The sequence below is a fragment of the Odocoileus virginianus genome, chromosome 10 (assembly GCF_023699985.2).
Source record: "Odocoileus virginianus isolate 20LAN1187 ecotype Illinois chromosome 10, Ovbor_1.2, whole genome shotgun sequence".
NCBI classification, from domain to species: domain Eukaryota; kingdom Metazoa; phylum Chordata; class Mammalia; order Artiodactyla; family Cervidae; genus Odocoileus; species Odocoileus virginianus.
The window spans coordinates 38,068,257-38,089,852 of NC_069683.1; the positions used below are offsets into that span (position 1 = coordinate 38,068,257).

The 21,596-nt window shown below is 45.2% G+C and overlaps 1 protein-coding gene and 1 pseudogene across 1 annotated transcript in view; one reads left to right on the forward strand and one right to left on the reverse strand.

Annotated features, from left to right (window-relative positions):
- RRAS2 (RAS related 2) overlaps positions 1 to 17,527 on the reverse strand; it is a 133,061-nt gene extending 115,534 nt beyond the window's left edge. Inside the window, exon 1 of the mRNA XM_070473405.1 lies at positions 17,339 to 17,527. The gene's annotated coding sequence lies outside the window, so the exon portion shown is untranslated. The remainder of the gene's footprint in view (positions 1 to 17,338) is intronic.
- LOC110141972 (endogenous retrovirus group PABLB member 1 Env polyprotein-like) lies at positions 7,885 to 11,243 on the forward strand (annotated as a pseudogene).
- Positions 17,528 to 21,596: the final 4,069 nt, after the last annotated feature.

The following is a 21,596-nucleotide window of genomic DNA, read 5'->3' on the forward strand; positions in this document are numbered from 1 at the left end:
AGCTCTTATTATGTCATCTTCGATACTGACTTCATCCTTCAAGTTGCAAGATGATTACAAGATGAGTTCCAGACATCACACAAAATACAGAGGAAGAAAAGAGAGCATTTCTCTACAGCCCTTTCTTTGAAACAAAGAAAACTCTTCCCAGAATCCTCCAGCAGACTTCAGCACTCTCATTGGCCAGAATTGGGTCATACGCATATTCCTAGACTCATCATGGACAAGGCACATGATTGCCTTTAGACCAGTCAGGCCTCTCCCTTGGAACTGGGAGCAAGGTTCACTTACCCTGATGCACATGGTTGCATGACGGAAAAGTGGACGGAGGAATCAAATCATGGTTCTGTTAAAAAGGAAGCTGGAGGCAACAGAGTGTCCACTATGGGTTCACATACCAAGGGGCTGTCAGCATAGCACACTGCAATTCAAATCTGCTAGCCTGGTCCAGACAGCAATTTCTGTAAGGGACATGGGCCACCCTCGCTACCTTGCCTTCCCACATGGACTCCTCCTTGAAGACATTTCTCCTCTCCCTCTCTTGTTACCCACCTCCCCACTGAATTCTGGAATCAGTCCTGCAGGCACAGCCTGTGTTTCCCTTGAGGTTTTCGCTACACTCCCATGGAAGACACTGCTTAAGTTTTTGCTATCCTTTATATAAGAATCTGTGTGAATTTCTCCTTGAATTACAAGTTTGTGTCTGTGGACAAATATCCTCTCACCACACTAGGACAATTATCCAATCCATCATCATTCTTTCTTATAGTGGTGAAACTTAGAGCTATGTGTAGTGCTCAATAGCCATAGTGATGTCATCCCAGGCTCTTGGTACCATTATGTTTCTCCTTTCTCTAATATTGTTTCTAAAATCTAGCTGTTGTTTTTGTTTCTTTATATAATAAATTGGTTCTGGGAAAGACTAGACCCCAGGATTTTGGAGCCCTTGAGATGAGACCAACTGAAACTCAGCATAGTTTAGTGGATTTCCCCCGGGGTCAGCAATTGATAGCCCAGATTACATATCTTAATTTCATTTTCATTTGATTCCTAAAGCCCACTGACAAGACATTGGACCTGTATTCAAATTAGGTTCTTAGGATTGTTTTTTGAGGATCATAAGGCCAAAATACATTCTTATGGGCCCACAGAGCATAGCTCCTGAAGGGAATGGGTGTTGCCACCATTAATCTTCCTGGCAGGAATTCAACCCTTTGGCCAGAAGTAAGTTCTGGAGAGCCAAACCATAGACTGGGGTAAAGGGAAAACAGTCTTCTCTCTCTGGGGTTGAGGGCAAGTTTGGCTTGCTCTCTGAAGTGGGGACATTCCTGGAGAGGTCCTGGTGATGAGGTCCTGCAGGGTGGAACCAGGCCTGGAACACAGCAGGCAGATGGACAGGAGGGGATCTTGAGGAAGAATCTGAGTTTGTGCCGTCATGAGATGTGATAGTCTTTCATTACTCTTGCCTTTCTTTATTCTGGAGTCTTCAGGCATCTCTGTTTAAATATTATAGACTGGTCTTTGCTAGGGTATGGGACATTGACGAGAAGGTCTTGTCTCACATCTGGGCCAGAGAAGCCAAAAGGGGAGCAGTGTCCTTTGTGAAACCCAAACACAGTCGACAGGAATAGCCAGCAGTGGACAGCCGAGCCCAAGGAGCAGCAACCTCGGGGACCATTATAGGTCCACCTCCTTCATCTTTCCCTCCTTCCTTCTTTTAAATAGGCAACGTGCTCAGTTCAGTTCAGTTCAGTTCACTCAGTCGTGTCCAACTCTTTGCAACCCCATGGACTGCAGCACACCAGGCCTCCCTGTCCATCACCAACTCCCAGGGTTTACTCAAACTCATGTCCATTGAGTTGGTAATGCCATCCGACCATCTCATCCTCTGTTGTCCCCTTTCCTCCCACCTTTAATCTTTCCCAGCATCAGGGTCTTTTCCAATAAGTCAGTTCTTTGCATCAGGTGGCCAAAGTATCGGAGTTTCAGCTTCAGCATCAGTCCTTCCAATGAATATTCAGGACTGATTTCCTTTAGGATGGACTGGCTGGATCTCCTTGCAGTCCAAGGGACTCTCAAGAGTCTTCTCCAACACCATAGTTCAAAAGCATCAATTCTTCGGCGCTCAGCTTTCTTTATAGTCAGACTCTCACATCCGTGCATGAGTACTGGAAAAACCATAGCTTTGACTAGACAGACCTTTGTTGGTAAAGTAATGTCTCTGCAATGTACTCACATGGTCTTAAATAAAAAACTATAAATGAAAAATTATAAAAAGTAGATATCTCAGGGCTTCCCTGGTGCTCAGTGGTAAAGAATCCACCTGCCAGTGCAGGAGACAAGGTTCAATCCCCAGTCCGGGAAGATCCCACATGCCGCAAAACGACTAAGTCCGTGTACCACCACTATTGGCTTGTGCTCTGAAGCCCGGGGATTGAAACTACTGAGCCACGTTCTGCAGCTACTGAAGCCCAGGCGCCCTAGAGCCTGTGCTTTGCAACAAGAGAAGTCACTGCAATGAGAAGCCCACACACTGCAATGAAGTATAGCCCCCACAACTAGAGAAGAGCCTGCACAGTAATGTAGACCCAGCACAGCCAAATAAGAAAGTAAATAAAAAGCATATACCCCAGACATCCGGTCAACCAGTTCCCTCCCCACCCTCATTATTAGTGTCTTTTGAATTCTTCCAGGGATATCCTACGAATACAAAAGCAAACATAAATATGCATACAGTTGACTCTCGGACAATGCAGGGGTTAATCTACATATAATATATAGTTAGCACTTCACATCCACAGTTCCTCTAAGTCCTCTGATTCAACCAACCATAGGCCATGTAGTATTTTTTACCATTAAAAAATATTCCTGTGTAAGTGGATCTGTTCAGTTCCAACCCGGGTTGTTCAAGTGTTGTTCTTTAGTCTATAAAAATGGTAGCATACTCTACTTACTGTTCTGCATTGTAAAAATTCATTTAACAATATGCCTTAGAGATTCTTGCATAGCAGTATATAAATAGCTTCCTCATTTAAAAAATAGTTAGATGGTACTTCATTGTATGAGACCATTATATTTTATTTAATCTTTTCCTTTCACCAACAGAGCATATTTCATTTCTCTTGTGGGTAAATATATGTATCAGAGAAATTCCTAGAACTGGACATGCTGATTCAAAGGATATGAACATTTGCAATTTTGATGTATGTTGCCAAATCAAGGAGGGGCCTATTCTTGAACATATATGAAATAGCACCCTGCAACATTCTCGGAGATGACTGGGAGAATTCATAAAGAAATTTTTTCCTGGGACTCAGTGGCTTGGGCCCAGTTCATTCTCCCCTTCTTTCATAGCAGTAGAAGCCAGGCAAATGGCCACCTGTTTTCTAGCTAGTTTGCAGCTAGATGTGGCTTTGTGACTATATCATCACCAATGGACTATGAGTAGAGTGAGTGCCACTTTGCCTCACTTGTTTTAAAGCAATCACTTGCTCTGGACTTTTACTCTATCTCCTCTTCACAAATGAAAACATCACACGTGTGATGGTATGGGAGGCTGCTGCTTACCACTGTGCAGGATGTGTTCTGCAGAACTCCAGAGAGTGCCCCTCACATTGCAGACATTCTAAATTTGTAGAGTTGTTAAGACAGTTTTCTGGAAGACAGCAGTCATGTGCCTTGAAGAAGAGACACACTGTTTTCAGTTGGATTGGAGGTGAAAACGGCAGGTGCTGGAATCTGGGGCTGGAAGCTGGAGCAGTCTTAGTTTAGCTGTAAGACCTTTCCCATTTTCCAGCTTTCTGGGCATGAGCCCCTGGTGCTGCTTACTCTTTCAAAGCCTAAAAGGAGAGATTCCAGTGGAAACTTCCTACTCTTACTGGTTTTCTCTCCAGAAGGCATTTGCTTCAGAGTCAATGATTCAGAACTGGAAAGGCCCTTAGAGACTTCCTTACTCAACCTTTCGTTTTGCAAATGAGGAAACTGAGGTCCCGAGAGATTAAGCAGTTTGCTGAAGGACACAGAGAGTTAACGGCATGGCCAAGATTAGACCTAGGTCTTTATTAACGGTACACCTGCCTTCCGTAAGGCTCCAGCCCCTATTCTGAGCTTGTTTCTTCTGTCATTTCCACCTCCCATATCATCTTTCAACACACACATACACACACAGAGGCGCCCACTGCTCCCACTATCTCTCTCTCCAAACCAGATAAGAAGGAAGGATGTAAAACTCATAAAGCCTCTGGGATTGAGGTCAGCCTTGAGCAGTACAGAGTGGCATTTTAATTGGGATCAAAGACTCCAAAGGTAAAGAGAAGGTCTGCTGGCTTATTTTAGGCATTTAGAGCAGCTGGGGAAGGCGTGCTGGGAATGAAGTTTTCAGGCCCTCTACCCCCACCCGCATATGGCCCAGTGCAGCCCACTCTGCCTGCCCAGGGGACTCCCATGGAGAAGGAATTCATAGGGCCAGGACTTCATCTCAGGCCTATCTGTGCTGATCATGCTTGGCTGCCTCTCCAGTGGAGTCTGAACTCTCTGCTTAGTGCCTGTGGGAACGACAATGGAAGGATAAGACCCCTCCTGACAGGGGAATCTTGAAGATCACATACAGGTTACTCACTGCCTAAGAGGAAACATACCATAATCACCCCTGTCTCCGGACAGGTCATAAACATTTTCCGTATCTATCAGGATGTAATCACAGGCTTATCGATTATTAACTGGTTGGAACGTGACCACAAGCTTATTGATTATTGACTGTTTGAAGACATAACACGTGAATGATGGGGTTATTGTAGTTGTATTTACCCTACCTTTGTTTATGTAAGTCTCAAGGGAATTGGGGTGGTGGGCTTAGACACGTACACATGGGGTATAAAAGATTTTCATAAATGCTGGTCAGGGTCCTTGGTTAAGAGGAGACTCTGCCTTGGGCCCACCGGTGTAATAAACTCCACTCCACTATCTGCATTGTCCTTCTGAGTGGGTTTGCTTCCCGGAATGCGTGGCTATAACATTTGGTGCATGGGCCGGGAAGCTCCTCACTTTGAGGAGACAGGTCTCATTTGAGGCCACCCCGAGGCTTTGTAGCTTGAATCTCCTAGAGGGGGGAAGGCGCCTCGCCCCTCTGGAAGGATTCTGCTTTTCAACGCCCGGACCTTTCACGTCAGCAGGTAGTGGACGGCAGCAGGGGAACTGAGCGCTCAGGTGAGGAGGAACCCACCCGGCAGGGTGGAAGAGGGGGCCTGATCACCCCCCTGGGAGGGACTAGAAGGAGCGGGGACCCACAGGAGCCTGCTAGACAGGCGGCGATTGCTTGGTACACAGGTCGACGAGCGTGCTAGGGTTTAGGAAGGAAATTTGTGAAGGTCATTTAGGAGGTGTGTCCACGCCGTCTCAGGGAAAATTATTACCAAGCGATCGCCAGGGGATTTTTAGGATAGGAAACTGGTCCTTGTATGCTCGTATTCTGCCCTCCCCCAGGAGATGTCCTGACTGCTGTGAAATTCTTGACCCCCTCGGAATTGTTAGGCTAGAAAGAGGGGGATATAGAAGTGAGTATGAGTTGGCTTTTCCGGAGATGGCCTGGGACATGGGATATTTAACCTATCTGTGTTTTCATCCGCACCTGATCAAGCCCACCAAGGCAGAATGGACTTTAAGGGAGAAACAGTCTTGGACCATGTGATGTTCTGGTTCTGCTGTGCTGACCAGCAGGTGAAGACACGCTGATCCCTTCTCCTCTGGGATCTGGCAGGTAAGGCTCTTCTCATCCCAATTAGGAAGGAGGCAGAATGGCAATTTAAGTGTCACTGAGTGGAAATATCAGAAGTACATAGGGTACTGAGAACTTCGTAGACAGAACGAAAAGGAAAAGTATAAGAAGGTCTGAGAAGGTAAGCAAGATGGGGGGAAGTGAATCTAAGGCAACTGTATTGGAGTGTATGATTTAAAATTTAAAGAAGGGATGAGGAGGAGACTATGGGGTGAAGATGAAGCCTAACTGCCTCCACAGACTCTGTGAGGTCGTATGGACCCCTATGGGAGTAGGATGGCACCAGAGAACACCGTGAACTTAAAAACAGTGGAAGCAGTCTATACAGGAGTCACAGGAGAGCCAGGACACCTGGATCAATACCCATCTATTGACTCATGGCTAGGGTTCGCTTGAGACCCTCCTACTTGGACAAGGTTCTGTATCCAGAAGGGAAAGGGAAAAATATTAATGGCACAAAAATTGACTGATGATAAAAAAGGAAATTCTACAGGATTTGGACGGGGATGACCTGACCCCTCCCTCATGCTGGATAATGACGCGCCTGCCTCCCAGGGCTCCACCAGGCCCGGAGGCCGACTTAATGCCCCATCCAGGGCCAGGTGAAGTTCCCGCAGCACCCGCTGCTCCTCTGCCAGCTCTCCCGGAGGTGGTAGAGCCGCCGTTTGGGCAGGCTCCCATCCCGGTGACGGAAGCCTCTGGCCAACACTTCCAGGATCCGGCTCCAACCGAACCACCCAAGCTATACCCACCTCTCCCGGTGAGTACTGACAAGGGGAGGGAGACATTGGAATTAAGCAGAGACTGCGCTCTGCCAGAGAGCCGGAGGGAAGGAAAGAGAACAGACAAGAGACTTACAGCGCTAGCTGCTGCTCTGGGAAAGTCTATCTCGGGCCCTCCGGAAAACCTCATCTGCCCCAGGGACAGGACAGTCCTTCAACCGGTCCCAAGGGAGGCCCCGGGCCCATTACAGCCAAACCAGCGTGCCCGGTGCCAGCTTTTGGCCACTGGAAGGATGAACGCCCTAAGGCAAGGAAGGAAGAGGAAGCTCCCGCAGTTGTGGGGCTTGCTGACTTGGAAATTAACTAGGGCTGCCAGGGCTCAGAGATATCAGGTCCCTGAGAGCCCATGGTAACCGTAAAATTGGGGGACCAAAACTTTCACTTCATGGTGGATACAGGAGCAGAACTGTCAGTAGTAACAAAACTTGTGGCACCACTGTCCAAAGAGACTACTGCTGCAACTGGGGTATTGGGAGAAGAGATGATTAAATCATTTTGCCAGCCCAGAAAATGTCAGATGGCGGGGGGGGGGGGGGGTGGGGGGGTGCACCAAGTGATTCATGAATTCCTCTACATTCCCGAGTGTCCAGTACCCCTGTTGGGAGGAGACTTGCTCTCCATACTAGGAGCACAGGTGACTCTCTCCCCTGAGGAGAGGCCCACCTTCTGGACGGACTCTATGGCTGATTTGCCCTCTCTCTCAGTGCCAACCCAAGATAAGTGGAGGTTGCATGAGCCTCTGAAGGCAGAGCCGGGTGGGCCGGAAGAGCATGAGAGAGCTAACTTAATTGTTCCCTGAGGTCTGGGTGGAAGACAACTCCCCCTCCCCCCAGGCTGGCTGAACATCACGCCCCAGTAATAATGGAACTCAAACCAGGCACCATCCCAGTTAGAGGGTGCCGGTACCCGCTATGGATGGAGGCCTGAACCGGCATATTGCCCTACATCAATAGATTGAAACAAGGAAGCATTCTAGTAGAGTGCCAGTCGGCTTGGAATACGCCAATCCTGCCAGTCAAAAGGGAAGGAGGACAGGACTATAGGCCTGTACAAGATCTCAGGCTAGCCAACCAGGCTACTGTGACTTTACACCCCACTGTTCCAAACCCCTATACCTTGCTTAGCCTCCACCCGCCGAGGACTAAAGTTTACACTTGCCTAGATCTCAAGGATGCCTTCTTCTGCATACACCTCGCCCCAGCATCACAGCCCATCACTGCCTTTGAATGGGAAGATCCAGTCGGGAGCACCAGATAACAAAGGCTAACTCCACAGCCATCTTCGGGGAAGCCTTGGCTTCTGATCTGGACTCATTCCATCTGGAAGAGCATGGATGTCAGCTCCTACAATACTGGGATGACCTACTGCTGGCTGCCTGAGACCAAGGAAAAATGCTGGAAAGGGACAAATGCACTGCTCCAGCTGTTGATGGAAGCAGGTTACCGGGTGTTGAAGAAGAAGGCACAGATCTACAAAGAGGAGGTAAGGTATCTGGGGTTTTTTTAAGAAGGACACAAGGTTCCAGACCCTAATTGGGTCCTATATACTGATGGCACTCGCCTGATAAAACAAGGACAACTGCTGTCACGTTAGCCAAAGCAGAAGGGGCCATCAAGACTGAAAAGAGATGGTGGGAATTGCCAAGTGGCAAATTATTGGTACTGGAGGAGCTGGCACACACTCTGGTGAGCCAAACACACCAAGCGACCCACCTAGGCCATGCTGCCTGCTCACAGGTTAATGCTGCCTCTCGGGTATTCAGACAAAAACTTCCGTGTATTCAGCTGAAAGGCATACTTCCCCTTGAACACCTGGGAATGGACTTCACTGAAATAAAACCTCACCGACACTACCGTTACCTGTTACCGGTCATGGTATGTACATTCTCGAGATGGTAAAAGCTTTTCCTATCTGGACTGAAAGAGCATCAGAAGTAGCCCGGTGCCTGCTTAGAGAAATGGTTCCCAGATTTGGATTTCCTACCAGAACTGGATCAGGCAATGGCCCGGCCTTTATAGCTGATTTAGTACAACAAGTAAGCAAAACTTTAAACATCAAATGGAAACTGCACACTTTATATAGGCCCAGAGTTCTGAGATGGTGGAATGAACCAATTGGACACTTTAAAGAGACTCTCCAAGTGGATCAGAGAGACTGACTGATCCTGGATGGACTTGCTTCCAATGGCTCTGCTCAGGCTCAGGATGACCCCACAGTCCCAAGGCTATTCTCCATACGAAATTGTGTATAGGAGGCCCCCTCCCATAATAAAACAGGTATCAACAAATTTCCCTCAGGTAAGGGGGGATAGGATTTCACAGCAGATGGAACTGGGTAAGGTAATAAATCAGGTAACTAAGTTTGTACAAGAAAGGGTGCCGTTCCCCCTTGGGGAACAGATTCGTGAGTTTACACTTGGTGACCAAGTATGGGTCAAAGATTGGAAACATGATTTGCTAGCCCTTTGGTGAAAGGGCCCTTATGTTATTCTAACTACCCCTACTGCAGTTAAAGTTGCAGGTATTGTCCCTTGATCCATCACACCAGAGCGAAGAAGGCATACCACGCTGACCCGGAGGACGCCGAGTGGACCACCCAGAAGGACCCCACCGACCCACGGGAAACCAAGATCATTCTGAGGAGGAAGAAGAAAACGAGGTCCCGGACGAGCCCTCTACAAGATGGAGCTGGGTAAAGACTCCTGCTGCTCGGCCTCCCCAATGCAATTCTGAACCTGACCACTGTTCCTGCACAGGACAACGTCTTCATCTCATGGGCACATTCTTACGTGAAATTCTACAACTCCTCCAACTGTTGGGTGTGTGGGGCTATGCCCCGTCAGTAATGGACAGACTCCCCTGGTGGGTATCGCCACTCCGTTATGGGGACTTTATACCACTGTGTTCCTTTTTAGAACAACAGAAAGGAACTTTCCTCTCTCTACCAACCATAACCTTTCTTTGCTCTCCTGGTATAAGAAGAAGCCATCAATGGGCCAGGGACATAGGGTTACATTTAACATGAACGCCAGCCTTACGGAGATAACGAAGGCTTATACCTCATATATGAAAATTAAAGAGGAAAGGGGCTCCCTTACAAAAGGGGGACAGGCCTCCCGGTACCTTGAGCAATACTACCAGGTCTGGGATGAATATTTCTGGATGACTCCTGAGAAAGGACAGTTGATTGCTACTATTTGCTGGGAACAAAAAAAACAGAAAGTTGGGTTTGGAAACCGTCCCCTAGACCCAAAAGAATTGTTATTTGTCCCCTAAACAATGTAAACAAATCTTGGAAGTTACCTATCACCCCAATCAGTCTGCTTAGTGGCCCGGTTATAATCCTGGAATCCGCTGGGTAGCCCCCAATGGGACCCAGTGGCTCTGTGGGCTTAACTTATGGCCATGGTTACCAGTTGGCTGGGTGGGGCGTTGTACATTAAGATTAAGCCTAGCCTACACCAGCCTCCAGTAACCTGCCTTATCTGCATGCAAGATGGACACGATGACTATCTTGCTGCCTCGTTTGTACCCTCTGTAGGGACAACAGATATCATGGTTAAGGTAGAGGCCTTAACTAATTTCACTAAACAGGCCCTCTTAGACAGTACTAAAGCCATTAAGGCTAAATACCGGCACCAGACCGATAGTCAACAAGTACCGTAAGGGAAAGTTGAAAAGAACTTTGAAGAGAGAGTTCAAGAGGGCGTGAAACCATTAACGAAGAACAGATTCAGATGAAGAAGGCAGTAATTCAAAATAGGATGGCATTAGACATACTCACAGCAGCCCAAGGAGGGACTTGAGCCATAATTAAAGTCGAATGTTGTGTGTACATCCCTGACCTGTCTGGAAATGTATCTACTGCCTTGGAGGATAGGCAATGGAAATATTCCCTTTTGGACTTCGGTCCCCTCTGGGTGAAGGGAGATGGTGGAAACCACTGTAACTGTTGCCATGGTAATCTTGATCATACTGCTTTGCAGGCCCTACTTCCCACAATGTCTTGTGAATTTTGTGACCCAGAGGTGGATAGCATTCTCTCATGTGAGTGGCAGGAGGGCTAAGGTACAATATATCTCAATGAATGATGCTCGTTACGGAAACTAAGAGCATCAAGAGGGGGGAATGAAGAAGGAATTCATAGGGCCAGGACTCTATCTCAGGCCTGTCTGTGCTGATCATGCTCGGCTGCCTCTCCAGTGGACTCTGAACTCTCTGCTTAGTGCCTGTGGGAATGACAATGGAAGGATAAGACCCCCTCCGGACAGGGGAATCTTGAAGATCACATCCAGGTTGCTCATTGCCTAAGAGGAAACATGCCGTAATCACCCCTGCCTCCGGACAGGTCATAAACATTTTCCGTATCTATCAGGATGTAATCACAGGCTTATCGATTATTAACTGGTTGGAACGTGACCACAAGCTTATTGATTATTAACTGTTTGGAATATAACTGCGGGCTTATTGATTATTGACTGTTTGAAGACATAACACGTGAATGATGGGGTTATTGTCGTTGTATTTACCCTACCTTTGTTTATGTAAGTCTCAAGGGATTTGGGGTGGTGGGTTTGGACACGTACACATGGGGTATAAAAGATTTTCACAAATGCTGGTCGGGGTCCTTGGCTAAGAGGAGACTCTGCCTTGGACCTGCCGGTGTAATAAACTGTACTCCACTATCTGCATTGTCCTTCTGAGTGAGTTTGTTTCCCGGAAAGCATGGCTATAACACCCAGGGCCTGTGCAGCCACCGCCCATGGCCAACCGTTGCCAAGTCTGGGAGGCAGCGGATTTAATTCCTTAACTCAGCTGTGAGTCAGAGGAGCCCAAGCCAATGCTGTTAGGGGTGAAACTGAAAACTTCTCCCCTCAGGCTCCTAGCACATCATCCCTGAATTACTAAGGCCCAAAGCAGAAAACCAGAAATTCCCCAGCAGCCTCCACAGCAGGCTTCCTCCCAAGGGACAGCAGTGTTTCTCTGTGACTCTGAGGCCCACACAGGGCAAATGTTGTCCTTCCTTCCCTTGCTGAAGCCCTTCTAAATTGGGGAACAGATATGGGAGGTCTCAGTTGGGGGAATGGAAGGAGAGACAGGAATGGATGTACCCCAACCAAGTAACCATCTGGGACTTCTGGCTGTAAGGAGAGTCAATTCAGGTTACAGAATTCAGATACCCAGGGCCCAAAGCCTCATGAGAGGATCACAGTATCAAAATTCAAGCCCCTAGAGGTGGTCCCAGCTAGTGCGAGCTTTATAGGATGGTCTTCAACATGCCAGTTAACTCAACTGTTAAACCCACAGCCCCTCGGCTTGTTGTCCCTGCAGCCAACGATAGCGTTGCTTTCTACCACATGACCCTACCCCACTTTGGCCACAACTGACTGGGAAGCAGAAAGCCAGAGTCAAGTCTAACAAACCCACAGGCTGGCCAGTGACCTGCAGAATGGGACGGCACCAAAGGAGGAGTTGGGATAAATATTTCCCCATTTAGGAAGTTAAACAGAGAAACACTTAGAGAATGAGATTATTTAGCAGCAAGAGCAGACGTTCAGAGGTTCTGATGTAGAGAAAACCAGGGGCAACTAGGATGGGCCAGCAAGAGTAGTTAGAAAGTGCAAATTAGGAAGAATCAGAAGCTATGAATGGCGATAGTATTGAAAAAATGGAGAGACGTGAATGTGCAGACTCCCCGAGTCACAGTCACAGGCTAGCGCCGTGAAAGGCCATGGCGGTCCTGTTGTTAAGGTCCCCTAGGCTCTTTAGGTCCAGAGCAACCTTCCAGAATTTACAGCCCAGAGACACAACGATAGGAGTCCTCTCCTTAGAGTCAATAGGAAGTGTGTCTCCTTTTCCATCTCTCTCTCTCACACTCACATCAAACACATTGTGTGTATGTGTGTGCTCAGTTGTGTTAGACACATTACTTGACATAAATTGAACGTTTCTTTATTCCCAACAACCAAAGGAATGAAGCACAGCCTAATCTTGGGTTTTTAATAAATAGAATGAGTCAACAGAATGACAGACAATGTTGAAAGAGCAAAGTAAGATCACCCACCATGCCCCCCCACTTAATAAATTAACTAGTTTTCAAGTAGTAGATACATACTTTGGTGTATCCTTGGATACGTTTGGACACAGTTGCAATTATGGTGAACATATATTTAGATTTAGACTTTCATTGGCTTAATGGGATTTTAGAGGTATTTAGAAGCATAGGGAAGAAATGGGGCCTCCCCCGCTGGTTCAGTGGTAAAGAACCCACCTGCCAATGCAGGAGATGTGGGTTTGATTCCTGGGTTGGGAAGACACCCTGAAGAAGGAAATGGCAACCCACTCTGGTATGCTTGTCTGGGAAATTCCATGGACAGAGGAGCCTGGAGGGCTACAGTCCATGTGGTCACAAAAGAGTCAGACACGATCTAGCAACTAAACAATGGCAACAACAGGGGAAAAAATGAGGATTTAGGGAAGACCTCTACATTTCTGGCCTGTACCATTATATAGAATTATTTTGTTCTATATAATGTCATGTGAGAGTTGGACCATAAAGAAGGCTGAGCACCAAAAAATTGATGCTTTCAAACTGTGGTGTTGGAGAAGACTCTTGAGAGTCCCTTGGACAGCAAGGAGACCAAATCAGTCAACCCTAAAAGAAATCAACCCTGAATATTAATTGGAAGGACTGATGCTGAAGCTGAAGCTCTAATACTTTGGCCACCTAATGTGAAGAGCTGATTCACTGGAAAAGACCCTGATGCTGGGCAAGGTTGAGGGCAGGAAGAGAAGTGAATGACAGAGGATGAGATGGTTGGATAGCATCACTGACTCAATGGACATGAGTCTGAGCAAACTCAGAGATAGTGAAGGACAGGGAAGCCTCGCGTGCTGCAGTCCATGGCGTCGCCAAGAGTCAGACAAGACTGAGTGACTGAATAACAACAGCAACAAAATGTTGCTCTAACCATATGTGTCTATTTAAATTTAAATCTAAATTAATTAAATGAGATAAAATTTAAGTTCCTCAGTTACTAGCCACATTTCAAGTACTCAGTATCTGTATGTGTTTACTGGCTATCACATTAGCATAGATGGAGAACATTTCCATCATTGCAGAAAGTTCCACAGGACATTGGTAAGAGATGTCCATTATCCTCTATCACAGGGGTAGGTAAGTCTTTCTGTAAAGGGCTAGATAATATTTTAGGCTTTGAAAGCCATATGGTTTCTGTTGTAGCTACTCAACTCTGCCACTGTAGCATGAGAGCAGCCAGACAAAATGTTAGCAAATGACCATGGCTGTGTCCCAATAAAACTTTATTTACAAAGAAAAGGCAGTGGACCCCACTTGGCCTGCCCACTACCTGCAGTAACCTTGCTCTACCACATCACCCTACTTGTTTCTAAGAATTACTTCTTTATTTTTGAATTGTCTTTCTCCCCATGAGGGCAGAGACTGCATCTATTTTGCTCATCACAGTGAATTCAATACTAAGAACATGTGTTTAATTAATATTTGATGACTGACTGAATGAATAGAGGAGTTGCCCCTTACTGGACTAGGGAATGCCAGAAAAGGAATGATATTTTAGAGAAGATAAAGAGGTCCCTTATGAACATGCGTACCATAGTTTATTTTTGTTATTTTCTCTGTAGTCTCTTCCACCTTTAGCCTTCTTTAAGTCTCATTAGTCTGGAAGTCAGTGTATTTTTCAGGAGCTGGACAGAGTTACTGCTTTTTGGACTCACTCCCTGAAAGCTGTAATCAGAGTTCCAGCCATGAGCCAAAGGAGCAGGAAGAGGAGTTGGGCCTGGCCTGGCCCTACTGCACGTTTGTCAGTGTTGGCTCCAAAAACCTAGATCCTTTCCCATTCTGTTTGGACTGAGTGAATTAGGAAGACCGAATCTGTGACAAAAGGAGTTACTCAGAGCAGAATTTTCCTAAACTTCAGTCATTCATTCATGCACATCCTTCAGTTGTTCCCTTACTGCATTTCCATACCACCTGAAAACAGGTTTACTGAATATTTCCAACCCTTTCAAAATCTTTTTTTTTTTTGCCCCTTTCAAAATCTTTAACACGATTTTGTATATGTATAACTGAATCACTTTGCTGTGTATCTGAAACTAACACAACATTGTTAATCAACTATACCCCAACAGAAAATTTAAAAATTTTAAACAAAGAAATAAATAATACATTTTTAAAAAATTTGTAACATATTTTGATTGGGTCATTCCTTGCTCAAAAAAACTCTAGTGACTTTCCATCTCAGAGTTAATTCTAGAGCTCTTAGCATGGTCTGTAAGGACCATGCAATCTAGTTCCTGGGATCCTTCTCCGACCTCATTCCTGCTGCTCATTCAGTCCTCTCCAGCCACACTGAGCCCTGCATATCCTTTAAATGTTCCAAGCCAGCTGGTACCCTCGGAGCCTTGTTCAACCTGACCAGAAGGCCTCACTCCTCACAGTCATCCCCCGGAAAGGTCTTTCCTGACCACGTTACATAAAAATAGCCTTCTTTGCTCTTTCAAATACATTTTAGAATCAGCTAGAAAAATTTCACACACACACAAAGAAACAAACAAAACCCTGTCCATATATGATTTGGGAGAACTGACACCTTTATAATATTGAGTCTTCTTTCTACCCATGCTGTATCTTTTAATTTGTTTAGCTTTTTTTTTTTTTTTTGTACTAAAGTTTTACAGTTTTCTTGATAAAGGCCGGGAACACAGCTTTTGTTAGATTTGTTTCTAGATGCATAAAATGATGTTGTTTTTGTAAAGGGTATCTTTTTTTAAAATTACATTACATTATAAAATGTTTATTCCTGGTATGTCATTTTAGTATCTGTTGTATTAATTGTTATGACCCCATTTTATGTTTGACATTATTTATTTGTTCCTTCTCTTTTTTTTTTTTCCTGATGAGTCTTACTGTTAGTAGAGAGGTGTTAAAAACCTACTAGCACCCAAGAGACATTCTTTTTGATGTAATCAAAAGTGTTGAAAAATTATGAAAAGGGAAATAATTAAATCTTATTTAATGCTGGTGTTTATGTGGAGACATTATTTTATCTCCCGGCTTCCATACTGGGAACCCTGATTTATTAAGTTTTACACCCATGGACTTCCCTGGTGGTACAGTGGATAGGAATCCATCTGCCAATGCAGAGGACACAAGTTCGATCCCTGGTCCAGGGGAAAGATTCCACAAGCCGTGGAGCAACTAAGCCCGAGGGCCAGTACTACTGAGCCTGAACTCTAGAGCCTGTGTTCTGCAACAGGAGAAGCCACTACAATAAGAAATCTGCACACTGCAACGAAGATCCAGTGGGACCAAACAAATAAATAAATTATATAATAAAAATTTCACAACCACAGTGAAGTGCCTTTTTAGTTATCAGTTGCTTGAGCTCATCTCTGGACCTGTTTTTAGTTCTGGAGATGATAGATGGATGCTGAGCTCAGAGAAATGTGTGTGGAGAGTGCCCAAGAGAAGTGGGGATGAGCTGAGGGGCCTCCTTCCCCACCCCCTCCTGCTGCCCACACTGCTTCTAAGAACAGTTGTCCCCATGGAGGTATCCCCTAGGGAATGTTTCCAGGGGTGGGGGCAGCCAGTGAGGGCCTCTCTGACTCCTGGGAGGCAGGAAGTGGGGGCTTCTGAGAACTGTCAAGGTTTCCTGGAAGCCTATGAGAGCTGAGGCCATCTGGCTTTCTGGAGCTTGTTTTTGGGTGATGTTTGGAACCTGGAGGAGGGAGGCCCCTCTGGGGACACAAGCTCACTAGTTGTAAACCCTGAGGACCGGAGGGTGTTCGTGTTAGGCTGGAGAAGGAGGCTTTCATGTTTGGAACCTGGAGGAGGGAGGCCCCTCTGGGGACACAAGCTCACTAGTTGTAAACCCTGAGGACCGGAGGGTGTTCATGTTAGGCTGGAGAAGGAGGCTTTCAAGCTGCAGCTTTTCCTCTCTCACTGCTGGTCATCACAAGCCCACACACCTGCCCTTTTTGCAGCCTGCGCTTGTCAAATCAAACTATGCCTTCTGAGAAATACGATCATTTTGAAGACTCTTTCTTTGAGAAACCCTTGAACTGAGGAAGGCAGGAAGCCACAGGCTTCTGGGTGGGCAGAGCCTACCTGGGTTACCCGCCCCCCACCTCAGAGGGGGGTGCAGCTGTTCTGAGTCATCAAAGAAGCCTAACAAATAACACCTTCTTGCATGTTAACACCATCAAAGAGGTCGGTGAAGGCCAGTTTATAGCTGGCATGAGGGCGCTGAAAAGAACACAGACTTTGAGGCTGCAAGGCCCCGTTTCCAGCTCTGGCTCCTTCACCTCCTCTCAGGTGACCTCTCTCAGCTGTGAAAGCCAAACGACATCATGGTCAAATGTGTGATCCCATTTTTAAAAATTCTGTGCATGTGAACATAATGTAACTTAAAATGGCTTGTGTTTGTATATGCTTTATTAATTATGGTACCGTTAGTGGCTACAACGACCTTCCCTGGTGCCTCAGCAGTAAGGAATCTGCCTGCAGTGAAGGAAATGGATTCGATTTCTTTCAATCAGCAAGATCCCCTGGAAAAGGAAATGGAAACCCACTCCAGTATTATTGCCTGGAGAATTCCACAGTCAGAGGAGCCTGGTGGGCTAGAGTCCATGAGGTTGCAAGAGTCGGACATGACTTAGCAACTAAACCACCACCAGCACAGTGGCTGCAACAAATAAACCCGCAAATGTATAAAAACCCAAACAGAATTTCATTTCTCACTCACGTTAAGTTCATGGTTGTTCGGCAGGTGGCCCTTTTCCCGTCAGTGATTCAAAGACTGAGGTTCCTTTCATCTTGTGGTTCTGTTGGCCCCAAGAGCTTCAGCAGGCCGAAAGAGAACAGGGCGTGGAAGTCACATTCTCTTCCTGAAAGCTTTGGCTCAGAACTGATACACGTTCTTCCTGCTCACATTCCACAGGCAGAAACGATATGCATGGTCACACCTGGGTCTGAGGATGTATAGAAAATGTAATGCTAGCCCAGGTAGCTGCTTCTTGGCAACAATCTGCATCATGGAGAAGAAACTGAAATTCCGAAGAACATGCTAAGTATGCAGATAAAAAAATCAGGCAAAGTGTAGGGAAAGAGCAAATTAGCCAAGATGGTGTGGTCAGGCTCTCTCGCCCTATGGCCTCTTGCTCTTGCCCCGTGTTTTGTGGATAATGATTATGTAACAGCTGGGATCACTCATAGCACTGCGCGTGTGTGTCACGAGATACTCACTTGGCTACAGGCTACTTTTGTTTTGTAAGCATATATAAGTCACCTGGAAAGCCCTGGTGGTGTGTTGTGTCATGTGAGGTTATGTTACGGCTGCTGTTACAGCTGCCGTGTCAGCCAAGAGAGAATAAACGTGTCTGCAGTTCCTATGGCTCCTCGCAGCTTCTTTTAGTCTCTTAGCTCGTGCCTTGCCTACCATGGGTTCAGCAGACAGTGCGCACAGTGATGCACAGACAATAGGCATCATGAACAGGATCGGCAATACACCAATGTACACTAATCTATTAACAGTGATTACCTCTGGGGAGTAAGATTGGAAAAGATGGAGAGACTTTTACTTTTTATTTTAAACAAGTAATATTTTATGAGCATATATTAATTGTATAATTAAGAAAAGAATGATGGGCAGGTTTTCCTTGTAAATTTCTGAGCAAATACGTGTTATGTGTTGCCACTTTTATCACTGTTTTTTGTCCAATCCTAGAGTGAGAAAACACCACCCAAGGAAAGAAGGCTGTTAGCTATTACATATCCTTTATTAGAGGCAGACAGGTTTTAGGGTGGAGGTGGCATGGGGGAAAGCAGAGAATTTTTCTCCTTGAAAATTTGCTTAATCTATTGTATACCACAGGGAACTATGCTCAGTATTTTGTGTGTGTGTATACACAAAATGGCAACCCACTCCAATATTCTTGCCAGGAGAATCCCACAGATGGAGGAGCCTGGTAGGCTACAGTCCTTGGGGTCGCAAAGAGTCGGACACGACTGAGCGACTTCACTTCACTTCATATATGTATAACTGGTATACTTTGTGTACCAGAAACTAACACAACATTTTAATTAACTATATTTCAATTAGCAAAAAAAAGTTAGGTAGGGACTTCCCTGACCATCTTGCAGTTAGCACTCCATGCTTCCAATGCTGGAAGTGCAAGTTCAGTCCCTGGCTGGGGAACTAGGACCCCATATGCCATGCGATGTGGCAAAAAAAAAAAAAAAATTAGGTAACTTGTCCACAGTCATGAAGCTAGCAGAATCTAAACCCAAATCTGAATCCAGACCCAAGTGGAATTTTTTGCAACCTGAACTCTCTCTCAGCTAATGAGAAGTACTCCACATTTCCTGCACTAACTGGATTTTTTTTTTTACCAGATGCTCACCTTAAAAAGGAAAACCTGAAGAGATCCTGTATGATGTCTGTTCTGAATATACACTGGGGGCAGCATTTAGAGATGTTTCTGAGTAACGTAAGATTGCTTATAGCCAAACTCTTTGAAAAATGTCTCGTTGACAAATAACTGGCATATTGGCTCAGCAATAGATGTAGAACTCATCTGTATCATAGAACACACTTCCAAAAAAGAAAAAAACCCAACCCCAGACACTGACACTTTGTTTTGGCATTAGAAAGTATTACTTTTAAAAATGTCTCTGATACAATTTGGACCCTGTGAACTATGGCAGCACTGTCCTGGAGTGCTGATGGAGGTCCTGGGGCACGTGTGATAAGAGCTTGATGGAAACAGAAGAATCATGGTGAACGTAGCATAGGAGGTCTTACCTGTTAACCGGAGAACATGAGTCTATTGAACCTTTGAAGACAAAGCATCGTAGCGGACACCACCTGTGATTCTTCTCAAGGAAGCTAAAAAGAAAAGTATTTCCTAGTTGGCTTTTGTATATGCTTTGATCTGAAGCTTCGATCACGGAGTAGGGAGAGTTTTTCAAACCATTACTTCAGTTCAGTGAAGGACATTTCTAATGCTCTTTGAACGGTAGAAAGCTTTTTTTTCCACAAAAGACAAGGCAAATTTGTTGGTAGCTGCTTTCCTTCCCTCATTTCATTACAGTTTTTCCTATTCAATGTTTCATCAAGTGTGTTTTACTTATTAGCTCTGAACTCAGTTAAAGCCTTCAAGCACTTTAGGCCTGTATGTTAAAGATTATCACCAGTAAATTCATATGGGGTTTAAAAATTTGTTTAATATTTATACCAAAGGAGACTTCAGAGAGAATACAAATTTAGGAAGCCATGGAAGGGTCGACTCAGAAGGACCTACAGGGAAACATTTTATATGTGTTTCTGTAAATATACAGTGTATTTACAACAAGTGTAAAAAAAATAAGCGTAGTTCTAAAAAGAAAAAAAAAGAGATGCCATGTCTTAATTCTTTGCCAGATGGAAAGGCCACTTAGATTTTCTAATTTTATTTGAACACAAATTATTTATCGTTTTGCATATAGAGAACGAGAGGTAATCATTAGCGTGAAAGAGAAAAGGAAAAGATTTATAATCAATACTGTGCAGAAGGAAAGCAAAATTACAAATGCCAGCCTGCTTCACAGATGGATGTTAGAGGGACAGGGAGACAGATGAGGAGGGGATAGATGGAGAGAAAGAACAGGGGGAGAAGAAAGGACCCCCAACAGGGGATAGTCTCTGGGGAAGGGCAGAGGCCTCCAGGTCAGGCCAGAGTCATTTATTCATTCAACAAACTGTTACTGTGTATCTTCTATGGGCCAGGATTCTTCTAGGTACTAGAAACACAGCACTGAACAAACCAAATCTCTACCCTCATGGAGTTTGTTTTCTAGAAGGAAATAACAGACAAATGAAGTCAAAAGTACACAAAAGTACACAAAAAAGTACACAAAAGTACAAAAGTATCAGATGGTGAGAAGTCTTTAGCTAAAACTAATACAGGGTGAGGGAGCTAGGAAGTGCAGAGGAGAGGATTGGAAGAGTGTTAATTTAAGTAAGGTGGGAGTGTGTGTCTGTTTTTATGTAACTGACCTCATGGTCAAAAAGGACTTCACTAGAAAGGAGCCTTTTGAGCAAAGTCCTGAGGAGACCCATGTGAACTAGGATGCAAACATCAAAATAGTTATCCCTGCAGAGGATGCTGTTGGTTGTCCAGCAAACATCTAGATATTCTTCCATTCTTTCTAACAGAAACCCTCCCCACTTTCCAGGATGCAACCACATGACCAAGAGAAAGCTGGACTCCATCTCTAATTCCAGATCCCAATTAGACTAAGACAACCCTGGCAACTCAACCTCACTTACCAGCAACCGGTTCAAGAAGCCAGGCTTAAGCCAATCAACACAGGGAATCCTCCTGGTCACTGTCATTGGTCCAGGGGCAGACACATAACTTAAACTGGCCTAAAGAGATTGAAAGAAGGGATTCATATTTCTGTTGTGGGGGAGGAGGTTTGGTCTCTGTTGTGATGGATGTGAACAAGGAAGCATGTTGTCACAGTTACTCAGGGCACAGTGACACGGCCATCTCTAGACAATGAGGGAAGCCAGGCTACAGACAAAGCCAGCACAAAGGAGAGAGCAGAGCTAGAACTGCGGAAAAACAGAGTCAGAGCCTGATTATTCCATGCCTGGAGCCTGATCTACTTAAAGCCTTCCTATTATAGAAGATGAAGAATCTCCTTACTGTTTATGCCAGTTTGAGTTAGATTTTCTGTTTCTTGGTGCTTAAAGGTTCTTAACTATGACAATAAAAATAACAGCAGCTAACATTTCCTGAGCATTACCTTGTGCCAGGCCCAAATTTAATTAAATCTGTAATCCATTTAATGTTCTCAACAATCTAATGAAGCAAATAACACTATGTTCCTATCAGTAAGATATAAGTGACTTTGCCCAAGATCATATGGGTAGTAAGTGGCAGAACCAAAATTAGAGTTCAGAGCCTGCATTCATAACCACTATGATGGTTCAATCAATATGTGAGGCAGAGAAACAG